Source organism: Triturus cristatus, chromosome 4_1 (genome assembly GCF_964204655.1).
Source record: "Triturus cristatus chromosome 4_1, aTriCri1.1, whole genome shotgun sequence".
Lineage (NCBI taxonomy): Eukaryota > Metazoa > Chordata > Amphibia > Caudata > Salamandridae > Triturus > Triturus cristatus.
The window spans coordinates 198,300,431-198,321,733 of NC_140585.1; the positions used below are offsets into that span (position 1 = coordinate 198,300,431).

Genomic DNA, 21,303 nt, shown 5'->3' on the forward strand with positions numbered 1-21,303 from the left:
AACAATGTGGTGCCTTGCATTACCTTGCATCAAGGGGGTGTTTCAACTGTTGTGCATGGAACATTTGACACAACTTCATCCTCCCTGTTATCCAAGAAAATGTACTAACTCTACACGCTCAACCACTTCTGAAACAATTGATGCTGCTCTTATATTCCATGCTTAGACTTCTAATAATCATCTCAACCATCTACATGTTGATTTGAATAAACTGAGGAAATTGCATTTACACTTCGTCTCACAATAGCTTCTTCCAATCTTGTGAGTTGCAGCCTACCAACCCCTCTAATCCACAAGATCTGCCAGATTGCTTCAGTCTTTCGAATCTGCTTTGTGGCTATTTGGACCAAAGTCTATGTGCCTTCAAAAATATCTGTCATATCTGTCAATTTCAAAACTCCCATTTGTGTATTTTATTTTATTACATTTTAGTGTATGTTTTATTACTCTGTTGTGCTAACATGCTTTGTGGATGTGCATGAACAATCGTTGGGACCTAATTCATTCTTAGTTATACACTAATAAATAAAAGTTATATTGTGGTGGTTGTAGAACATGCATAGTATTGATACATGCTTGAGTACCCCCGTGAGTTATGAATGGCTTCCTTTGCAAGGACACAGTGATTGTAACACAAGACAGAGGTTCGCGTTTGGTTTTCTTCAGCATAATGGCCCTGGAAATCTGCGAGTAGCTTCACCCTTGAAGGGTCCTACACTGCATCTGGTAGAGTTGGGGATCAACATTCTAATCCTGTCAGGCATACAGATCTACCACTGAACAAATGTACTGACTGAACCTTTGAAGCTGATGTGCAGGCAAGGGTGAGGCTCTGCCCAGTGGTAGTTCACTCCTACTCAAGATGTCTTGCAAGTGCCTGTCACACAGTCCATCCGTGTAACCCAAGGGCTAACACTGGGAGCTCTCCAACAATGAGAGAAGAGAGTCCTCAGATTGTACGGACTGTGGCTCTCTACTGCACATCCTTATGACCATTTGGTGCCTCCAGTGTAGGTGGCAACCGATGCATTTCACACCGTATGAAATGCTAACTCATTGAATCATTCCTTTACATTCTCCACCCTAGTTCTGTCCTGTCCAGCAGCTTTTTGTAGTATGCATGTGCTCCTTAGCTTGGTTGAAGTAAATATAATTAAGAGCCGGATTTACCATACTTTCATCCAACACAACACAGCAAAACACCTTCTACGCTGTGTGTAAGGTAGAGGACCTGGATGCACCATATTTAACATTATATAGCGCATTTCTGTGATCTTCTTGCGCTGGGGCACAATGTGCTGTCTTGCATCAACGCAGGCATCATTGCTCTGTAGTACAAGGGTACCTGCGTTGCAAGCAAGATTATTTTTGTGCAGGAAGGGGCACTTTCCTGCACAACAACGATCCTCAGAGGCTTTTTCTTCTTTTGTAGTGTGCTGTAGAATGTAATGAAAAGAGGAAACAAGGAGAAATATAAATATTTCTCCTTTTTGTGCCTCCCCTGGGAAGGCAAGGCGTAGCTTTGTGATGCATTCCCAGGCTTACCTGTCTTGGTAAATCTGAGAATGTGCCAAAATCCATAGGTGGATGCGTGGGAAGGCCCACACCTCACCCATGGAACGCCTTCCCAGGGCAAAGTAACTCAACGCAGCAACGTGTGGTGCCTTGTGTTACTCCGTTGCTTGGTAAATCTGACTTAGGGTTTGCATGGCCCGAGCAATACCCTATATCACTCAAAGGCAATGCAATCCCTTGATAAATCTGGGCCTAAGTGCAAATTTTGCATTTTGCCTTCTTCTCAAACATTCATATTTTTACACAGAGATGGATTGCAATATGTCCCAGGCCAGTGTGAGTACCTTATTCAGTTCGGGTTTTTTCTTTGCATTCAGGCACCAGAAGTCCTACTGGTATTATGGAAAAAACGAAATCTACCAAAACTTATAAGAGTTGGATAGCTGCCTTTATACTTCCTGGAGTGATTAATTCGTTTGAAAATATATTCAGACATTTACAGCATTTTCCTTTGGGCTTTCTGCTCAGTACTGTAGCCAAACTTTCAGTATGACAGACACAATGGGCAGGTATGGCTGGTTTAACCACAGCCGACACCCCTATGAGACAACCAAGAAAAATGTCAGTAGAGATTGGACAATGAAAGCAGGGAATCACCGAAGCTAATAACTGCATTGAATAATAGAGAAGTGTGTCGGGCGTGGGGTTTCAATCCAAGACATAGTAGGTGACAATTACCTCTGTGCTTTTCCTCCTATTGCCTGGTCGCTGATGTCAGAGGATAAATCTAGATATTTAAACATTACATCAGCTTCTTCAGAAACAGCCTGTGAAGATCCCGGGCTCAGAAGTAACTTCCCTGTGGCTCAGTCGGGAGCTGCTCTCGCATCATTGTCTTCCATCCTCCCTGTGGGTCCAGATGTAGTGGAGGCCACAACTCAGCCTGGAGAAGCAGTGGAAGAAGGAGGCACAGAAACTACATTGAGAGGAAGCCAGGGTACTGGTCAGAGTACAAGCGAGAAAGGTACTGCATGATTTTGGGTGGCAGCAATGCTATTGTCTATTATCTGTTATTTTGGCTGGCAATATGAGTCTATTCTGAGAGCATGTGTGTTTTTTTTGTCTCTGTGTGTTTTTTTTGTCTCTGTGTGTTTCTCTGCAGGTGTGTTTCTGTGTACCTGTGTATTTCTGAGTGTGTGTTTACGCGCACCGTGTGAGTGTGTATAGAAGACAGAAATAGAGACGTCACGTTTCCAATGGGCAAGGAAGGATTTGAGTTAAGGTGCACATGCCTGTTTAGTCAGTCTTGTCAGCTTCAGTTTCTGTCACTGTGGTTTTGCATTTCTCTCTCTAGGTCAGTGTTGGACTTGGTCCATTTTGCAGGGTTATCCCTGAACTTTTAGCCTTACTCCTTTTTTGTCTGACCTGGCGTTGGTGGTTTTTGGACTCTGGGACTTTATCACTGCTATCCAGTGTAAAGTGCAGGTGCTCTCTGTGGTAAAGCGTGGTAAGATTGGTCTACACCTATTTGGCGTATTTAATTTACCTATCAGTCCCTTGTAAAGTGATATCTCAGGTACCCAGGGCCAGTAGATTAAGTGCTACTGGTAGGCTTGCAGTGCTGCTTGCGCCACCCACCAAAGTAGCCTTTCAAACCTGTCTCAGGCCTCTGCCATTGCAGGCCTGCACATGCAGTTTACTGCCGCTGTGACGTTGAACGTAAAGTGGTTGCCACGTCTGTGTCTTCCCTTTAACTACATATCAGTCACCACTAAGGTAGGCCCTAGCTAGCCCCATAGGCAGGGTGCAATGTAGATAAAATGAAATGAAATGAAATGAATGAATGAAATGAAATGAAAATGGGTTTTTGTAGAGCGCATATTTGCCGTGGCATCTTAGCGCTTGCTGCCATTAAATTAAAACGGAGAGAAAAATTAAGACATCGAGGAGATACATGTAAATAGGCAAGTCTTGAGTCCCTTTCTAAACTGCATTCTAAGATGCAAAGGCATAGTGTTCCAAAACTTAGGGGCCAGGTATCGGAAACTTCTGCCACCCCATTTCATCGTCATTACTCTTGGAACCACAAGCAGGTAAGCTGACGCAGAACGTAGACTTCTCAGTGGAGTGTATTGCTTACAGTATTGACCCATCTGCATAGGTCCCATCCCGTGCAGACTCTTATGTAGCACACACATTGATTTAAATTGGATCCTAGTGGATATGGGTAACCAGTGTAGTTGTTCTCGAGTAATTTGGCTAATGGAACTAAATTTAGGTAGATCCAATAGTAGCCGCTGCATTCTGCAGGGTCTGGAGTTCTTTAATCACACTTTTTTTTGCTCCAATATAGAGTGAATTACAATAATCAGTTTTTGACAGAATCAATGCCGTAACAACCATTTTCCTCAAGGACATAGGAATAAAAGGAAGAATTTTCTTAAGAATTTTAAGTGTATAAAAACAGGAAGAGGTAATGCTATTTACCTGATCTGATTGTGAAAGATGGTCATCAATCAGGATTCCACCATTTTTTACCTCCTTTACGGGCTGGGGGCATGGCCCTGCTGTCGCGGGCCACCAATTTGAGTCCCAGAGTGACGTGTCTCCTCCGAACATAACTACTTCCGTCTTCCCGGTATTCAATTTTAAACAATTATTCTGCATCCAGCAAATAATCTGACTCATGCAGAGCTTGAAACGCTCTGCCACAGTCTCTGGATTTGTGGCTAAAGAGACGATAATTTGTGTGTCATCTGCGTAACAAATGGACTTGAACCCAAAGGAGCGAATGAGTTTAGCCAATGGGGAAACGTATATATTAAATAGGGTGGGTGAGAGTGCCGATCCCTGAGGCACCCCACATGGCATAACAAAGTGAGAGGATGTATGCTCATCTAGAAGCACAGCTTGTTTCCTGTTGTTCAATAAAAGGTAGAACAGGTGCCTTAAGTATGTGGCATGTCCTGGTAGTGACAAACAACCATTTTGGTTTCTTACTACTGTCACGCTGCCCTCTCATAGGAATACATTGGGGATTCTCTGATATGTGTTTCGGTGGTAATTCCTGATTTGAGAGGATTAGCATGATCAAGTTTGGTATGTTTGGAATAGTGGTAATAAATGCTGCTTGGTGCTGTGAGCAGATTTATTATCACTATTTTAGAAATGTCACTTTTAGAAGTTGTCATTTCTTTGTGCTATGTGTCTTTGTGCCTGCCTGTTGTCTATTGCATGTCTGGCTCTGGAGTGACAGAGAGTGGGGAGGTGCAGTGGCTCAAAGGGGACTGGGTGAGTCAGCGCTAGGCTGAATGGGCATGATCGGCAATTGCAGTAGTGGAAGGAGTAGCACCTGGGCCTGAATAGGACTGTGCCTGAACTACATAATGCTGGCTCCGTCCCCCTCTGGTCTGTCTGGGGTCAGAGCCTACACTGACAAAGCAGGTGTTTTGTGCACTGTAAATAAAATATTAGGTGCCCCCCAGAACTGGTTTGGGCTAGGCACAGAGCCCTGTGCCATGGGGAGGACAAAGACTGACATAGTATAAGTACTGGGGCTGTGACTCCATGAAAGTGTGTCACCACTGGGCCTGCTGCCCTGCCTGGCAGGTGAAGGATCTGCTGTCCTGCCAAAGAGATTCAGTGTGCTGGCCTGCCTGTGCCATCTCTGCCTTGCCCCTTCCCTGGAAAAGCGCTGCCTGCTCCTGGCTGTTATCTGGAATTGGGAGACAGGCTGAGCGCTGCACATTTTACCCGATTTCCTGACCCTGGAGGGAAGAGCATTTTGCTGGATCTCCTCTGTTGAGCAGAAATGGGTTGGGGGCGGAAATTGGCACTGGAGCCTGATGAGCAGGCTCACCAGCTGAGTGGGCTGTGGGAGACGCCGCAGATATAACATTTGGGTGGGAGCCTACCCCGCATTCTTGTGCCAGAGGAAAGCAGGCTCGACTGAGGAACGCGAAGGAAGCTGCCTGAAACACCGGAAGTCAGAACGACGCCTGGTTGAGAACTGAAAGGAGCCAGGGTCGACGGAGGCTTCGCTCCATGTGTGCTCCAGATAAGAGGCAGCCAGGCAGGCAAAACCTGATTGTGGTTGGGCTCTATCCCAGGAAGCGGAGAGCCCCATATGTTGCCGGCGAGTGAGGGCTCCACTGAGGACGCTGGGAGTGAGGGAACTCAGGAGAGGCCGAATGACACTGGAAAAACTTCCCAGGCTCCCCGGAGTGAGGGTGAGTCTGGAGGGGTTGACTGGAGGGGAATCCATGTCTCCCCTTGTGTACCCAGTGGCAGCCACACCGCAGAGTAGCCGGCAGCCGCTTTTTGGCCATCGCTTTGCTTTCGAGGAGATAGAGGGGCCCCAAGCGAGGTCTTCCCGCCCTGAGGGGCCTTGCACTGCCCTTTTGGGAGTGAGTACTGAGGGTATTACCACGACATTGATGGCACGAGATCCAGAGAGATCTCCCCCATATTCAGCTGGCCAGCAGATCTGCAGGGGGCTAGTTGGAAGCCCCGTGTCTGCAGAAGGGACCAGCCGGGGGGAGAGCCCTCACTTTGAGACAAGGGCATTGTGGGGCGAGCCCAGGATAGGGCCCCGCTGATTGTGGGGCTCACTTGGTATTGTATCCACCCTATAAGGGTTATACTACGGTATGCTGCTGATCAGGGTTGGTGCTGAGGCACCCAGCATTTATGCGTAATGTTTCTATGCTGTTTGGTAATATGTGCACACTACTAGTGGGTACTAGGGTGCACTGCTGAGGTTCTGCATAATACGCTATGCTGAGTCCTGTTATGATGTTCATGCTCATTATTTATGCATAATATGTTTATGCTACCTGTGAGGTTACCAATAGTTACTGGTTGTTTCTTTAGTTTCACTACTTGTGTGTTATGATGGTGATGACAGTGGTCCGATTGGCCCTGTAATGTATAAAATCCCCTTTAAAGTAATACCTAGTGCCAGGTGGCACAGTGTATATATGTGATTGTGCTCTAATGTATTTTATGAGTAATACAAAGGTTATTTTTGATATAACCATGGGTGGAGTTTCTTTTATGGTGCGCTTTGTGTGTTGCTGCTGTGTATGTGTTGCACAAACGCTTTACACATTGCCTCTGGGATAAGCCTGACTGCTCGTGCCAAGCTACAGAGGGGGTGAGCAGGGGTTATCTTTGGTGTGTAACTTACTTGCCCAGACTAGAGTGGTGGTTTCTGCCTGGCTTAGGCGCTTGCCCTAGCCAACCTGAGATCCCATTTCTAACACAGTATTATCTTTTCATATACATCCAGAGAGGTAGCTTCAAGGGGGTGTTTGAGGTGTTGCAGCCCCCCAATACATGTATTTTCTGCTAAATGGGTACAGGAGCTTTCAGTCAGGTAAGGGAGGAGTAGGTTGGATTTTACCAGGAATGTTCACATACACACAGACAAAAACGCACACACACTTTCTCCCTCTCTGCTTTGAAAATCCTCAGAAATATTGGTTATTTTACATAATATTGTGTTGCCTCTCTAAGGGCCTGATTACGATGGCGGAAGGCCTGCCACCGACAGCCTGTCGGTGGCAGGCACACCGCCATCGCAACGCAAATTTCCCCCGGCCATATTATGAAGGCAGGGGGGAAGCGTGGCGGTCAGAAAGAGTGACCGCCGCGGTTCTGACAGGTGGTCTTTTCCAACACCTGTCGGAGCAGCAACATTGGCCAGCATTGTGGTGCTGCCTGCCATGCACCGTCGTTGGGATTATGATATCCCGTTCTGCCAGTCATTTCGCAGCAGTCAACCCACCACGAAAAGGGAGGCGGAAACAGATTTGGGGGCCCGTAGCGGGCCCCCCTTCATCCCTGGGCCTGGGGCATTGGCATTGGAGGGCACCTATGGTGCCCCCCTACATATCCCTGCATCATGTGGCAGGCACCGCATGATGCCTGCCACATAGTGCAGGAATATGCAGGTGCCTTTTTTTTTTTTTTGCATTGCGGTGGCGCTGCTAACCGCATCCCCAGCACAATGCAAAGTATAGGTGATGCGACCGCTGTGGTGGCTGTGGCATCGTAATTCGGATTGTGGGGAGGCCGACTCATAGGTGGCTGGTACCAAATCTGAAACGATGGTGGATGGACTTAAGTCTGCCTGCCATCGTAAAGAGCCCCTTAGTACTCCTACCAATCTGCATTCCTCTCCCCTTCTACTGCCCTGTAGGCCCCTGTCATGCATCCTGCTTGTTGTATAATGTATTTAAACATTATATGCCAGCCTGTTTGTTGGAAAATCTTAAACTCACCCCTCTTGTACATATGAATGTAAGTGATATTTCAGTGTGATATCGGTTTGTGTGTAGTGGTCATGTGTGCCTGTTTCCTGGTATCTATAATTGGCATATCACTGTGCCAATTCATAGGCTATTTCAGTGATTACACAGTGTCTCGGACCCTGAGTGTCCGCATGACCTTTCCATGTTTGTGTATCTTTCTACAAGTATGTGTTTTAAGGTCTGAGTGAGTGCCTGGGACCGGGTGTTGTGTCTCTCAGTCTTTGTTGGTGTTTGTGGGTGTGCATATACAGCTGTTACTAAGGAGGGCTCGTGCTATACACTCTAGGAGACAAAGGAGGTTGTTTTGCTTTAAGTTAACTAATGTCCTAGTGAAACATGGGTACACCTGGGTTATTCTGGGTTGCTTTCCAATTATTGTGACTGAGAACATGTCCTGTTGTGGCCGTGAACTGAGATAAATATTGATTTGGACCTGGGGGGCACATAAGACGTCTGACGATGCACTCTTGGCAGAGATTGGTTGCAGGGACACCCACTCTATTATGTCACTGAGTGAACAATTGTCCTGCACCTAAGGTTAACAGATGACCACGTCAAGGAGGCACTTTATTTATTTATTTAGAGGTTTTGTACAGGGCCGGCCAAGTCAGTCAATATTATAGTGATTTACAATAGGTAGATAAGTCAAAAAATACATTTTATAAGTGAAATATGAGTCGGTACAATTTCCAGTGTTTATGTACGTTGTGAAACTGGTCTTTCTACAATTTTTTTAAGCAGATGGTCATGGATGTATCTTCTCTTTCATCGTAAGAGTTTAACCAGACTTAGGTACATCAGTTCCAGGGTGGTCATGGTGCTGCTCCTGGTTGACCTTACCAGATTTAAGATACAGGCCTCTTGAGCATACGGGTGTGCATAATAAAAGTTAGACAAAAGCAGTTATTCCTTGTGTGATAGATAACTACGGATTGTTTTCCAATCCTGCACAAATTGTGTAATGTGTAGTCGTAAGTTCTATAAGATGTTGATCCAAGTTTTGTGTGCTGCCCAAAGAAGGTCTGGTTGAAAGTTTTTTGTTTGGAAAATGTTGGGATTTGTAGCACCAGCCCTTTGTTGCAGCTCAAATCTCTGGCTTCTTCTAGGATTTCTAGGTTCTGTTCGGGGATGGACTAGGTTTTAAAATGTGGCACTTGGTAAATGATACTGTTGTTTGGAGTGTGCACCCCTTCTTCATTGGAAACAGTCCAGAAATGTTAGTACTGCCACGAGTTGATCTGTCTTTTTGGCAATTGGCAGTGAGTCCCGTAGCTGAGAATGGGGGCTAGTTTTGGAGGAGTGATCCTGTATTGTGGAAGACCAGTGTGTAGAACAGTTCCACAGTTTAGTCTAGAGAGAATTATATTGTACAACTGAATATCAGGGCTAAGAACATTGAGCTATAAGAATATCGTTTACAAAATTTCAAAGACTAAAGCTTGTAGAGGAAGAATAGATTTACTATTGCGAACTCCACATTTACGTACATTGAAGATATGTATATCGTTACGGAACATATATGTGGAGTTACGTATAGAAAATCTAAACATACCTTTTTGTATTTGGATTCAATATTTTGTCCTCGCTACTTGTATACTTTGATATTCTAGCTTCGATGTTCAGGGGCGTACTAGAGAACTAAATATTGCCAGAACCTCCTGTTTTAGAAAATATATACATTTTAAATAACACAGACGTGGATATACATACACAGAGGAGCTTTAGGGCAGCGGTCTTCAGCTATTGGTCTGTTAAATTGTCACTCACATTTTGCTTCCATCCACCACAGCATCCAGCAGGGACAGTGGGTCACTGACTCTCCTCACTGTGAGTGGTCGCATTGCCCTCTGGCACATGTGCACATCCGCCAAAAAAGAAGCTCCTTTAAATGCCAGAGGTTGTGGGACAGTGCGTTTTCTTACTTTTCCTTTTTTATTTGAGCAATTATAAACAGTGTTTTAACATTTATTTGCGTTCCCTCCCACACTGCTGCGAGGCTGTTCAGGCACAAATGGCTGTTGGAAAACAGCCATGGGCAGCCAGGGTTTGCCTGGTCTTATCTTGCTCTCTGTCTTATCAACTCAAGGGTATGGCTGTGACGCAATAGTAGAGTGTGTGCTTCTCTCTTATAAGATCCTATTATGTGCTGTAAATTAATTTTTTACTTAAATATTATTAGATGCCCTTCAATAAATGTATTAGCCATGCACCAATGGTCTTTTTAAATATACTTGTGTTTTACGCATACTGTGTTGCATATTTCTTTTCCAAACTGTGCTTTGAAGTTTCACAAGTGTTGGTGCCTTTAGCTGGGTGATGCCATTGAAGTCAAGAAGCGCGAGCACTTCATGGTTTTGGACTCTGAATGATGGCCTTTGATCTGGGTTGGACTGGCCTTTAGGACTAACAAGCAGTGCCCGACGGGCTGGTCAGACAGGTCAGTCAGTGAGATGTTTTCTGTCTGTTTATGAACCTGTTTTGGGATTTTTACTATTGATTTCCCTGATAGTAAAACAAATATCACCTGCAGCAAGCTCAACTCCATGAAATCCTCCATACCTTGCAAAAGACTTAAACAGCGTGGGCCCGATTCACAAAGGGCCTCCGCACTCATGCCGGAGGGTCCGCAGTCATGGAGGGACCTCCGTACTGCAGTTACCCATTGCAAGGCCCCTGCCACGAGTGCGCCCCCGCCGCCATGACTGAGGGCCTCCCCCATGAGTGCGAGACCCTTCGCCAATTGGCCCCTGTGCCTTTACAAGTTAAAAACTGCTCCGCTTTTTTTTAGCTATATTGGCTTCCATTACGACAACATCACTCTCTTCAACAATGAGCAATGAAAGCCCATGTAAATAATAGTGAGTCGCCCACTACGACTTGTAGCAGCGCAAACTTACGTTGCTGTCAGAATAAGTGGGGCCTATTTATGTAAACGTAACACAGCATAGCAAGTCCCCTAGCTGCGCAGTGCTGCCTTACACGGAAAGTGCAGGAATGTGCGAAATGTATTACAATACGGTGCATTCCTGTCCTTTCCCCAGCACTGGAGCACAACGACCTACCTAGAGGCCAATCCAGGCACCATTGCTCCCTGGTGCAAGGGAACTTGTGTTGAATGCAGGGTTGTTTTTGCGCAGAAAGGAGCACCTTCCTGCACGAAAACAATCCTTAGAGGCATACTCCTTTTTATGTGTGCTGCAGAATGCAGCTCACATTTCAAGAGGAAGTAACGAAAGGAAATAAAGATATTTCTCCTTGCTATCCCTCCCCTGAGAAGGCGTATCTTCTTGGTGCCTTCCTCGTTCTACCACCAATGATAAATCTGAGAATGTATCAAAATCTATGAGAGATGAACGAAAATACTCACACAAGGTATGCAGAATGCCCTCCCAGGGCAAAGCAATGTATTGCAAAGCGGCGATTTGTGCTACGTTGTGTTACTCCTGATTTATCAAGCTACGCAGGGCCACACAATGTGGCTTTGTATGGCTTGATAAATCGCACTTTAGGGTTTGCGTTGTGCATGCACCAAAGTTGCATGGTGCAAACACTAAGCAAACCCTTGACAAATAGGGCCCTTTGCTTCTCATAGCATTACAATCAGACCAGAAGAAGTCCATGTACTGTCTCCAGTTTTGAAACATGTCCAAAAGAACAGAAAGGATCCTTGGACCACTGAATAGTCAATTCTGTTTTATTACAAGCGCGGAGGAATGGCTGGGTATCATTTTCAAAAATTCTATGCCTGTAATTAAACTAACAATTAATTTGGTATTTTGAGTTGTTGGCAAGTGCCTAACGATTTCAAGGTTTTCACAATAATTTCTGTGGATATTTCCTGTCAGCACAGTTGCACAGTTGTATTATTTTGTTTAAAAAAACTATATATCACTGAAGTTGTTCAGTCCATAGGATTTCTTTGACTATCCAACCTCCTTCGGTACATGACCTGTAACAATTGTGAAGCAATCAAATATTTCGAAAAAAATGATGCTGCAAGGTTGCATATTCTTACACGTTGTAGTCAGGTTTGCAAACAGTTCTGACATACTTGTCATCTTAAAGAAATGGCTGAAGTTATTTGAGGATTATATGCTTTGACCATACATTTTTCCAGCAAAAAGTAGCACTATAAAAGCTTAGGACACACATTTTTATAATGCTGAAATCGAATTTCCTCTTCTGTGCAATTTGGTATTGGCATTTGTTAACTTGTAACTTGTGGCATTAGATCATTGGCTCAGAGATGCAGATACATTCATAGGTATTTATATGTGCTGATGGGTGTGTGATAATACACTTCTACTCAGCTAGGTACATTTGTGCAGATATATGATGAATGTGTGCCTCCAGAAATCCACACCAAGCAGTGCAAAAATCTTGAAACGTTATTCATTTTCCAGTGCAGAAAATATTTTTGACCTGGATAAGTACCCTTTTTTAGTGCTTTGTGTGGCTTTATACTATTTTGCATCAATGGAGTGTTCCATGGATGGTACTTGGGCATTCCAGAGGAAGTGCCTATGTTTTTATGAAAATCTGCAAAAATTGTCAGACCATGCTTTGAGTCAAAAAGAACGCAAGCCCAAATTTGGTGAAATATATTTATTTCTCGACAGTCCATGGAGTGCATGTATACTGCACTCCACAACACACATGTAATATGTGAAATGCTTTAGAAACTGTGTCGGCATAGAGTTTTGTTTTCTAAGTTTATGCTTCCAGTACAAACCTATGGTGACCCACAGCACACATTCACCTCTGCACAATGGTGCGAAGGTGTGTGATAGGCAGCCTGTATGCAAGCCAGCACAGGTGGAAAAAACAGGAGCAGGCCTTATTTAATGAATATGACCCTGGTGTTGCCTTATCTTTTAGTAAATCTACCCTTTGTGCTTTCCCACCTTTATTCACTGTTAAGCGATGGACATTGTGTTGGGACAATCTATTAACTGTTCAGTGAGGTTCATGTTTCACACATAGAGTAACTGGGATAGAAATACACAATATGGTCAGACACAGTGATGCTCCCGATTAATCACTCACTCACCCTTTCATACATCCTTTCATTCATACATACACTCACTGCTCAAGTATTCAGTCTCCACCTCTTCAATTAAGCCAAGCTTTTAAATTGTTTCCAATTGTACCCAGATGGCATCTTTTACTGCCAACGGCAACCTCTTACCCACCTTACAAATGGACAGACTCCTTATTTTAATACTTTTGTGTTAGTACATCCTTTAAGACAGCCTAGCTGATCCTCAAACACTTCAGGAAACTCTTCTTGTACAGACTAGATGTGCACCATCATCAATAACATTGCATGTGTATTTGTAGAGCTCACGTTAAACCCGAACAGGGTATTTTGGCGCTGAATAACAGATGTGTATTGTTACCCAACTCCATGGCACTCATTTTATCGACCTCAGATGGATGAAAGGCTGAGTGGACCCACCAGGATTTGAACTTGTGACCATGAGGTCAAACACAGGCCCTGCAGTGGATGCATTAGTCCACTGAGCCACTAGACCCGGCTAATAATATCACGTTAAAAAAGAATCCTCATTCAAATTCCACAATTTGTGCACCTTTAAGAACATCATACATTTGCAGCAAAGACAGCCAACGTGTTTCGTCCATAAAAATTGACTTCTTCAGGGCATATATAATTTCAATATCAAAGAACGTATTTTTAGTATCAAAGAACATATGGGAAACACCACTTGTAGTCTGTACGTCGGTTGTGAGGGGAGTGTTTCTATGTGGCTGACTGCTCCAATCGCAGTAACAAGATGGGACAGACTGGGCATTTCTAGCTTTATAACTTGTAAAGTTACTGAGATTATTTACGTGATGTACAGCATAAAGGATTTTAATGTTGGATTTCACAAGAAGATTGGACATCCCTAGATATTATTGGTGTACATAGCTGATCAGTTTGAAATTATTTACCCACATGTTGATCCCAGTAGCTTTGGAAGTGGCACTGTTTTAAGACAGATTGTGATCACCAGACTTCATCACTCGGACTACAAGTGGTGTTTCCTACACGTTCTTTGATATTGAAATTATATATGCACAGAAGAAGTCCATTTTAATAAATGAAACGTGTTGGCTGACCGCTGCAAACATATAATGTTCTTAAAGGCTTAAAAATAAGAAAATAACTGGACATATTTTAGAATTTGAATGAAGTTTCTTTATTGAAATGATGTTACTGATGGTGGTGCAACCCTAGTCTGTATACATTTATTGTCCTTGTTCCAAGGGTTGCATCTTGGCAGCAGGTGCATTTAGAGAGTGCACACAGAAAGAGATAGATTCTCTTAAGTGATGATTTTTTAGGAACACAGGAGAGGTGCGGTGATTTTTGGTTTGATGCCTGTTTCTTTCTTATATTCACTTCAGGGAACAGTGTGTTAGTCATTTTATTATTGTTTTCCAGCTGGCTGACCTCTATTATCTCCATCAACAGATCACTGTTGGAATCTAAGATTAATCCTGCATCCTTTATATGCATGCACCAACTATACTGTCCCCTTCCTATCCACTTGTTCACTCATTACTCAAACATTCATACATACAGTTACATAAACATGTCACTCAATCATTCATCCTTCAATTAATTCGCAAAATAGTTACTCACCCACCTACTTAGTTTCACATACACACCACTGCATATATACACAACCAACACATATACTCACCGATCAATGGAGAAGCACTTTGACCTTTAAAATAGCCTGACCGAGTGGCTTAGCCAAAGCTTGTTTAGGTTAAAAACATCTTGTCAAGAACTGATTTATAAATCTATCTAAGTATCATCGACTTTGGTCTAGTTCTCTGATTTCTTTCCTTAAGAGTGTAAGTATGGAACCTTAGAAGGGGTGAACACAGAGATAGAAATGAGAAATAATCTGGGAGTGCCATATCAAGCCATTCGGGCTCAACCTCTGATTGCAAAAGACAATCTAAACAACAGGCTGAATGGTAAAGTGAACGGCAAAAACACAGTATGCACTCGAATGCAGACACACAGGCATCACTTTGAACAATCAGGCATGGAGCTTAGTTGTTCCAAGGCAACAATCAGGTGCTTGTAGATAATATGACAAGGTTAAACACTAGGGTAGAAACTTTTGAAGACTGACACTTCTTAAGTTAGGAGTAAACAAAATGGGCCCAATTCACATAAGTAATCTGAGACAAAATCCTAAATTTACTACTTTTGGTATTCACAGAGGCATTTAGTAGCAGTAAAAATCCTTACTTTACTACTACTAAATGCCTTCTGTGAATACCAAAAGTAGAAAGTTTAGGATTTTGTCTCAGATTAGTTCTGTGACTCGGCCCCATTGTGTCTACTAAAATGGCTGCACCGTGCTGATGGGTATTGTGTGAACAGAACCTGAAGTGCATTCAAAGGATCGGTACCAGTATGCCCTACTGGGTGAGTCTGGTGCTATACAAATAAAGTGTCCGATTCACAGAAGTAATCTGAGACAAAGTGAATACCAAAAGTAGTAAGTTTAGGATTTTGTCTCAGATTAGTTCTGTGAATCGGCCCCAAAGATATAAGATAGGGCATTGCTGATCTTCTTGGTGACTTTGACTGCGAAGGGAAGGAAAGATATGGGTCAGTAGTTCTTCAGGTCCGTAGGGTCTGCAGAGGGTTTCTTGAGGAGGGGCTTGACTCCTGACTGCTTCCAGTCACGGGGAAATAGCCAGATTCAAAGGAGGCGTGGATGGTGCATCGTAGCTCGGGTACTATGGTGGTGGCAGCTCTGTGGAAGATTGCAGGGGACAGTGGTCCGTGGGGGCTCCTGAGTGTGCTTTTCACAGTCGTGGTGGTATCTTCGGTGGTGACCAGGGTCCAGGCAGTGATGGAGGGGGCTGGCTGTCATCGCTGGAGGGATGGGTGGTTACTGGGGTCTGCTCTCTGAGGTTGAAGTCTGTCTTAAGTCTGTCTTAAGTCTGTCTTAAGCTGTCTTAAAACAAAATCCTAACTTTGCTACTACTAAATGCATTCTGTGAATACCAAAAGTAGTAAGTTTAGGATTTTGTCTCAGATTAGTTCTGTGAATCAGCCCCAAAGATATTATAAGATAAGATAGGTTAACATAACATAAAATAAAGCAATATAAAATGGTGAATATCTTTAACACAGAGCTCTGATTAATTGGCTGAGGACAGTAATTTTCTTGAACAGCCAATGAGGTACATTACTGGTTGGAATGTGGCCGTGTGTTCAATCAATCAATCAATCAATCAGGGGGTTTAGAGCATGCTACTCACATGTGAGGAAAAATGATTTAAGCAATGAATATGCACAATCGCAATAAATGTGAAAAGGACCTGGTAATGTCAGAGGGCAAAATGAAAATTCTACACAGTTTACTCAATACAGTATTTTATAAAAAAACAGCGAATAGTATATACACTTCTTTTAAGTCAAAAGCGCAAAACTTTGTGCATAGTGTCCCCAAGTGAAAGTTGGAACCAAAAAGTGACTGTACAAGGTGTAATATTTTGTAAAGGGTTTCCATAAGTTATAAAGAACGACCATTCAAATACACTTTTTTCAACAGTCTACGTAAACAGTGATACAGGCTGGGTGATGGTCCATTCTATGTGCTTGTCGATGGCGTTTCGACCATTCTGTGAATGTGGGGTCTCTTCAGGACTAACGATGTAGGGACATCTAAAATAAATTAATAAAGGTTAGCATAAGGCCCATGTACCGGCACAGATGCGAGAAACTATAGCGAAAGAATACTGTTGAAGGTGGTTACCTGGATTGTTAAAAGGGCACAGCCTTAGTGAACGTGAAGTGCCTCAGTGGAAAGTGAATGGAAAGAACTCACGTGAGGACCCAGCCGCGTTCTTCAACAGTGGGTTCAGAGGGAGGAAAGACAATGGTGGATGATTAGCGCTGTGTGAATGTATGGTTGCTAATCATACCCTTACTGTATACAGTTATAGTGGTGCCGGAAGGTTAAAACTGAAGTTTACCTCACAGTGTGGAAGGCCGGCTCCTTAGGATAAGAATAGGCTGGAGGGCTCTTCGAATGTCTCGCTATAGCTGTAGCGAATAACTTCCCTTTGTGGAACTGGGTTGAAATTGGCCAAGTGTTCAGGGGTACTCTGTGTAGTAGTACCACGATTGGATAGATGCAAAAATAAGGGGTTTGTATCAGGTATAATTCATGGAGGTGAGGGGTGGTGAAGCGGCACTAACAGGCAGTGCGCGCAGGTACTTACTAGGGAAAGACGAGCGGATAAATCTCCGCGTGTAGCGCTGCAGCTGCCTGGATCTGCTGCAGACTGAGCGTGCGAATGCGCTCCTGGTACAATGACACCGAGCGATGGCTGTGTGCTCAGTTATAAACAGAGACTCCTGCCTCCTCTGCCTGCCGACCGGCAGGTAGCGGTGTGGAGCGCTGATACACCGTACGATCCGGTGATCGGTGAGCTGATGGCATGAAAACTGAAAACAGACTTACCTCCATGGCGGAGGAGGTCTGATTCGGGAACAATTGGTATGTCTACGGTGGAATGTATGCAACCGAGATTGGTGTAAAATTAGTGTTCGTAAAAAAGTACAGCCGATCTGAATTATGTGACGTAACACCAACCTGTGAATACAGTACAGTAGAACATCGAGTGAATGAGTAAAGTAGGTGTCACAGGACAACACCTGAGAGGTGTGTAGTAATTGTATAAACGGCACTTTCCTAAGTCTTATTTGGCCTGGACATAGGATGTTAATCATTATATTCATGACAGAATGGCCTGTGGCAAGATTTTAGATACATCGTAATATATCAACATGTTCTGCATTGTACACAATCTGCATCAGCTATGAACTTTGCATCTGTCATATACCCCCGTTAGGAAGATTCATGCTCACATTCTATATATTGACATTTCTTTCGTGGAGCAAACATATACAATAATATGAGAATGGTGTTATACATAGCGTGATAAGTAGAGATGTGTAATGTACAAATGTGTCACCGCGGAAGAAACAGAATGGGCACTGTACTTGCCTCAGATGGACAGCGTGTTAAAGGAGTCTGAGCTGTTGCGTGGCTGGTGTGCACAGCGTAGTGGTGTATGGCTGCTGGGGGGGTCCTAAGTAGCGGAAACGTTCATGGGTTGGACATCCGACAGATGGTGCACAGGGGGTGCGAGTATCTTAATGTAGGGTAGTTACATAGCCTCTCCATTCTTCAGCGGAATTAAGGCCCTCTTCAATCGAATTGACCTTGTCTATCCATCTGCATTCGATGCGCTGCAGTATGTTTGTTATATCACCTCCTCTCACTGGTAGGGAGGCGATGTCAATCACTTGCCATTTCAGTTCGTCGGCCGTGTGGGTTTTCTCATTATAATGAGAGACCAAAAGGGCATTGAGAACAGATCTGCAAATGCAGCTTCGATGCTGGCAGATCCTGGCCTTGACAGGTTGTTGAGTCTGGCCTATGTACGGAAGTTTACACGGGCACCAAATGCAGTACACGACATTCCGTGTATTGCAATTGGAAAAGCTTTATAGGGTGTGTTTGAGGTTGCCATGTTCAAAGGTGGAGGTGTTGAATGTGAACTCGCAGGACACGCAATTACCACATTTGTGGTGTCCTTTAATTTTGGGTAGCCCCCATGCATTGGTAAGAGTATTGGGTGAGTTCGCTTTTTTATCCATGGCAGATCTTACGAGATGGTCTTTTATGTTTTTCCCTCTTTTATAGGCAAAAAGCGGTGTTTCAAAAGTCGGGTCTATACTTCTGATGATGCTCCAGTTTTTTGTTATGAGGTTGCGTACTAGGTTTGTGTGCGTTCCGAAAGTGGTGACGCATACTATTTTCTCCATGTCTGGTTTCTGTTTGGTTTTCAGTAGATCTTCCATTGGACAATACCAGGCCCGTTTGAGTGATCTTTTGACTAGTCTGTTTGGATAGCCTCTGTTAACTAGTTTAACTCTGAGTATCTCTGCTTCTCTCATGTAGTCCGCTTTATGAGTGCAATTGCGGCGGATTCTGAGAAACTGCCCGAATGGCAGGCCGTCTCTGAGGGCCCATGGGTGGTGGCTGCGGTATGATATCAATGTGTTCCTTTCCGTGATCTTTCTGTGAAGGGAAGTGTTGGTCACCACTGCAGCAGGAGAAGAGGGCTACATTACCAAAAAGGAATTTGAATTTCTTAATGCTGACAACCCCAGGACCCCGGTCCTGTACACCATACCAAAAATACATAAGAGTACCACCAATCCCCCTGGCCGGCCTATACTGTCAGGGTGCGGTTCCATGTTGGAAACTATAGGCTCATACATAGACCATTTCATTAAAGGCTTTGCTCCTCTACAAGACACATACGTGAGAGACACAATGTACATGATAAATCTAGTGGATGGCATGCCGTTTAACCTAGGGAGTGACCTATTAGCCACCCTGGACATAAGCTCACTTTACACTAACATACCTCAGGAGGATAGCATTGAGATCATAGAGAGTCTCCTAGAGAAAAGACCCAGGCCAATACAGGTATCCACCAGTTTCATCATCGGTTTACAACGCATCGCCCTACAGAGCAATTATTTTATTTCAGAAGGTCACTACTACCAACAGTGCTCTGGCACAAGCATGGGAGCAATTTCTGCTCCAAATTTGGCGAATATCTACATGGACCACGTTGAGCATAAGTTGGGCCTCAACGACAACAATATGTACCGCTCCAACATCAAATGTTGGAACCGATACATCGACGACATCTTCGTTATTTGGACAGGCACTGCCACAGATTTCAGTAACTTTGTCACGCATTTGAACACTGTTCAGACGCATCTTACATTTACATCCACCACGCATGTGTCTACCATTGCGTTTCTAGATCTTAACATTAATCATGAGAACGGGGCACTTTACGCTTCCCTTCACAGAAAGATCACGGAAAGGAACACATTGCTATCATACCGCAGCCACCACCCACGGGCCCTCAGAGACGGCCTGCCATTCGGGCAGTTTCTCAGAATCCGCCGCAATTGCACTCACAAAGCGTACTACATGAGAGAAGCAGAGATACTCAGAGTTAAACTAGTTAACAGAGGCTATCCAAACAGACTAGTCAAAAGATCACTCAAACGTGCCTGGAATTGTCCAATGGAAGATCTACTGAAAACCAAAGAGAAATCAGACATGGAGAAAATAGTATGCGTCACCACTTTCGGATTGCACACAAACCAAGTACGCAACCTCATAACAAAAAACTGGAGCATCATCAGAAGTATAGACCCGACTTTTGAAACACCGCTTTTTGCCTATAAAAGAGGGGAAAAAATAAAAGACCATCTCGTAAGATCTGCCACGGATAAAAAAGCGAACTCACCCAATACTCTTACCAACGCATGGGGCCTACCCAAAATTAAGGGACACCACAAATTTGGTAATTGCGTGTCCTGCGAGTTCACATTCAACACCTCCACCTTTGAACATGACAACCTCAAACACACCCTAGAAAGCTTTTCCAATTGCAATACACGGAATGTTGTGTACTGCATTTGGTGTCCGTGTAACCTCAACAACCTGTCAAGGCCAGGATCTGCCAGCATCGAAGCCGCATTCGCAGATCTGTTCTCAATGCCCCTTTGGTCTCTCATTATAATGAGGAAAACCACACGGCCGATGAACTGAAATGGCAAGTGATTGACATCGCCTCCCTACCAGAGAGAGAAGGTGATTTAACAAACATACTGCAGCGCATCGAATGCAGATGGATAGACAAGGTCAATTCAATTAAAGAGGGCCTTAATTCCGCTTAAGAATAGAGAGGCTATGTAACTACCCTACATTAAGATACTCGCACCCCCTGTGCACCATCTGTCTGATGTCCAACCCATTAACGTTTCCGCTACTTAGCACCCCCTCAGCAGCCATACACCACTACGCTGTGCACACCACCCACGCAACAGCTCAGACTGCATTAACAAGCTGCCCATCTGAGAAAAGTTCAGTGCCCATTCTGTTTCTTCGGCGGTGACACCTTTGTACATTACACATCTCTACTTATCACGCTATGTATAACACCATTCTCATATTATTGTAAATGTTTGCTCCACGAAAGAAATGTCAATATATAGAATGTGAGCATGAAACTTCCTAACAGGGGTATATGACAGATGCAAAGTTCATAGCTGATGTAGATTGTGTACAATGCAGAACATGTTGATATATTACGATGTATCTACAATCTTGCCACAGGCCATTCTGTCATGAATATAATGATTAACATCCTATATCCAGGCCAAATAAGACGTAGGAAAGTGTTGTTTATACAATTACTACACACCTCTTAGGTGTTGTCCTGAGACACCTACTTTACTCATTCACTCTATGTTCTACCAATCAGACCTCCTCCGCCACAGAGGCAAGCCTGTTTTCAGTTTTCATGCCATCAGTTCACCGATCACCGGATC

The 21,303-nt window shown here is 43.9% G+C and overlaps 1 protein-coding gene across 2 annotated transcripts in view; it reads left to right on the plus strand.

Moving 5' to 3' along the window:
* The window catches only part of LOC146854015 (mas-related G protein-coupled receptor member H-like), a 45,210-nt gene that overhangs the window by 14,673 nt on the left and 9,234 nt on the right, over positions 1-21,303 (plus strand). The window contains exon 1 of one of the 2 annotated variants that reach the window (XM_085651878.1): positions 2,454-2,539. The exons of the other annotated variant lie outside the window; for it this stretch is intronic. The gene's annotated coding sequence lies outside the window, so the exon portion shown is untranslated. Of the gene's footprint in view, positions 1-2,453; positions 2,540-21,303 lie in introns of those variants that run through there. 2 annotated transcript variants of the gene reach the window in all.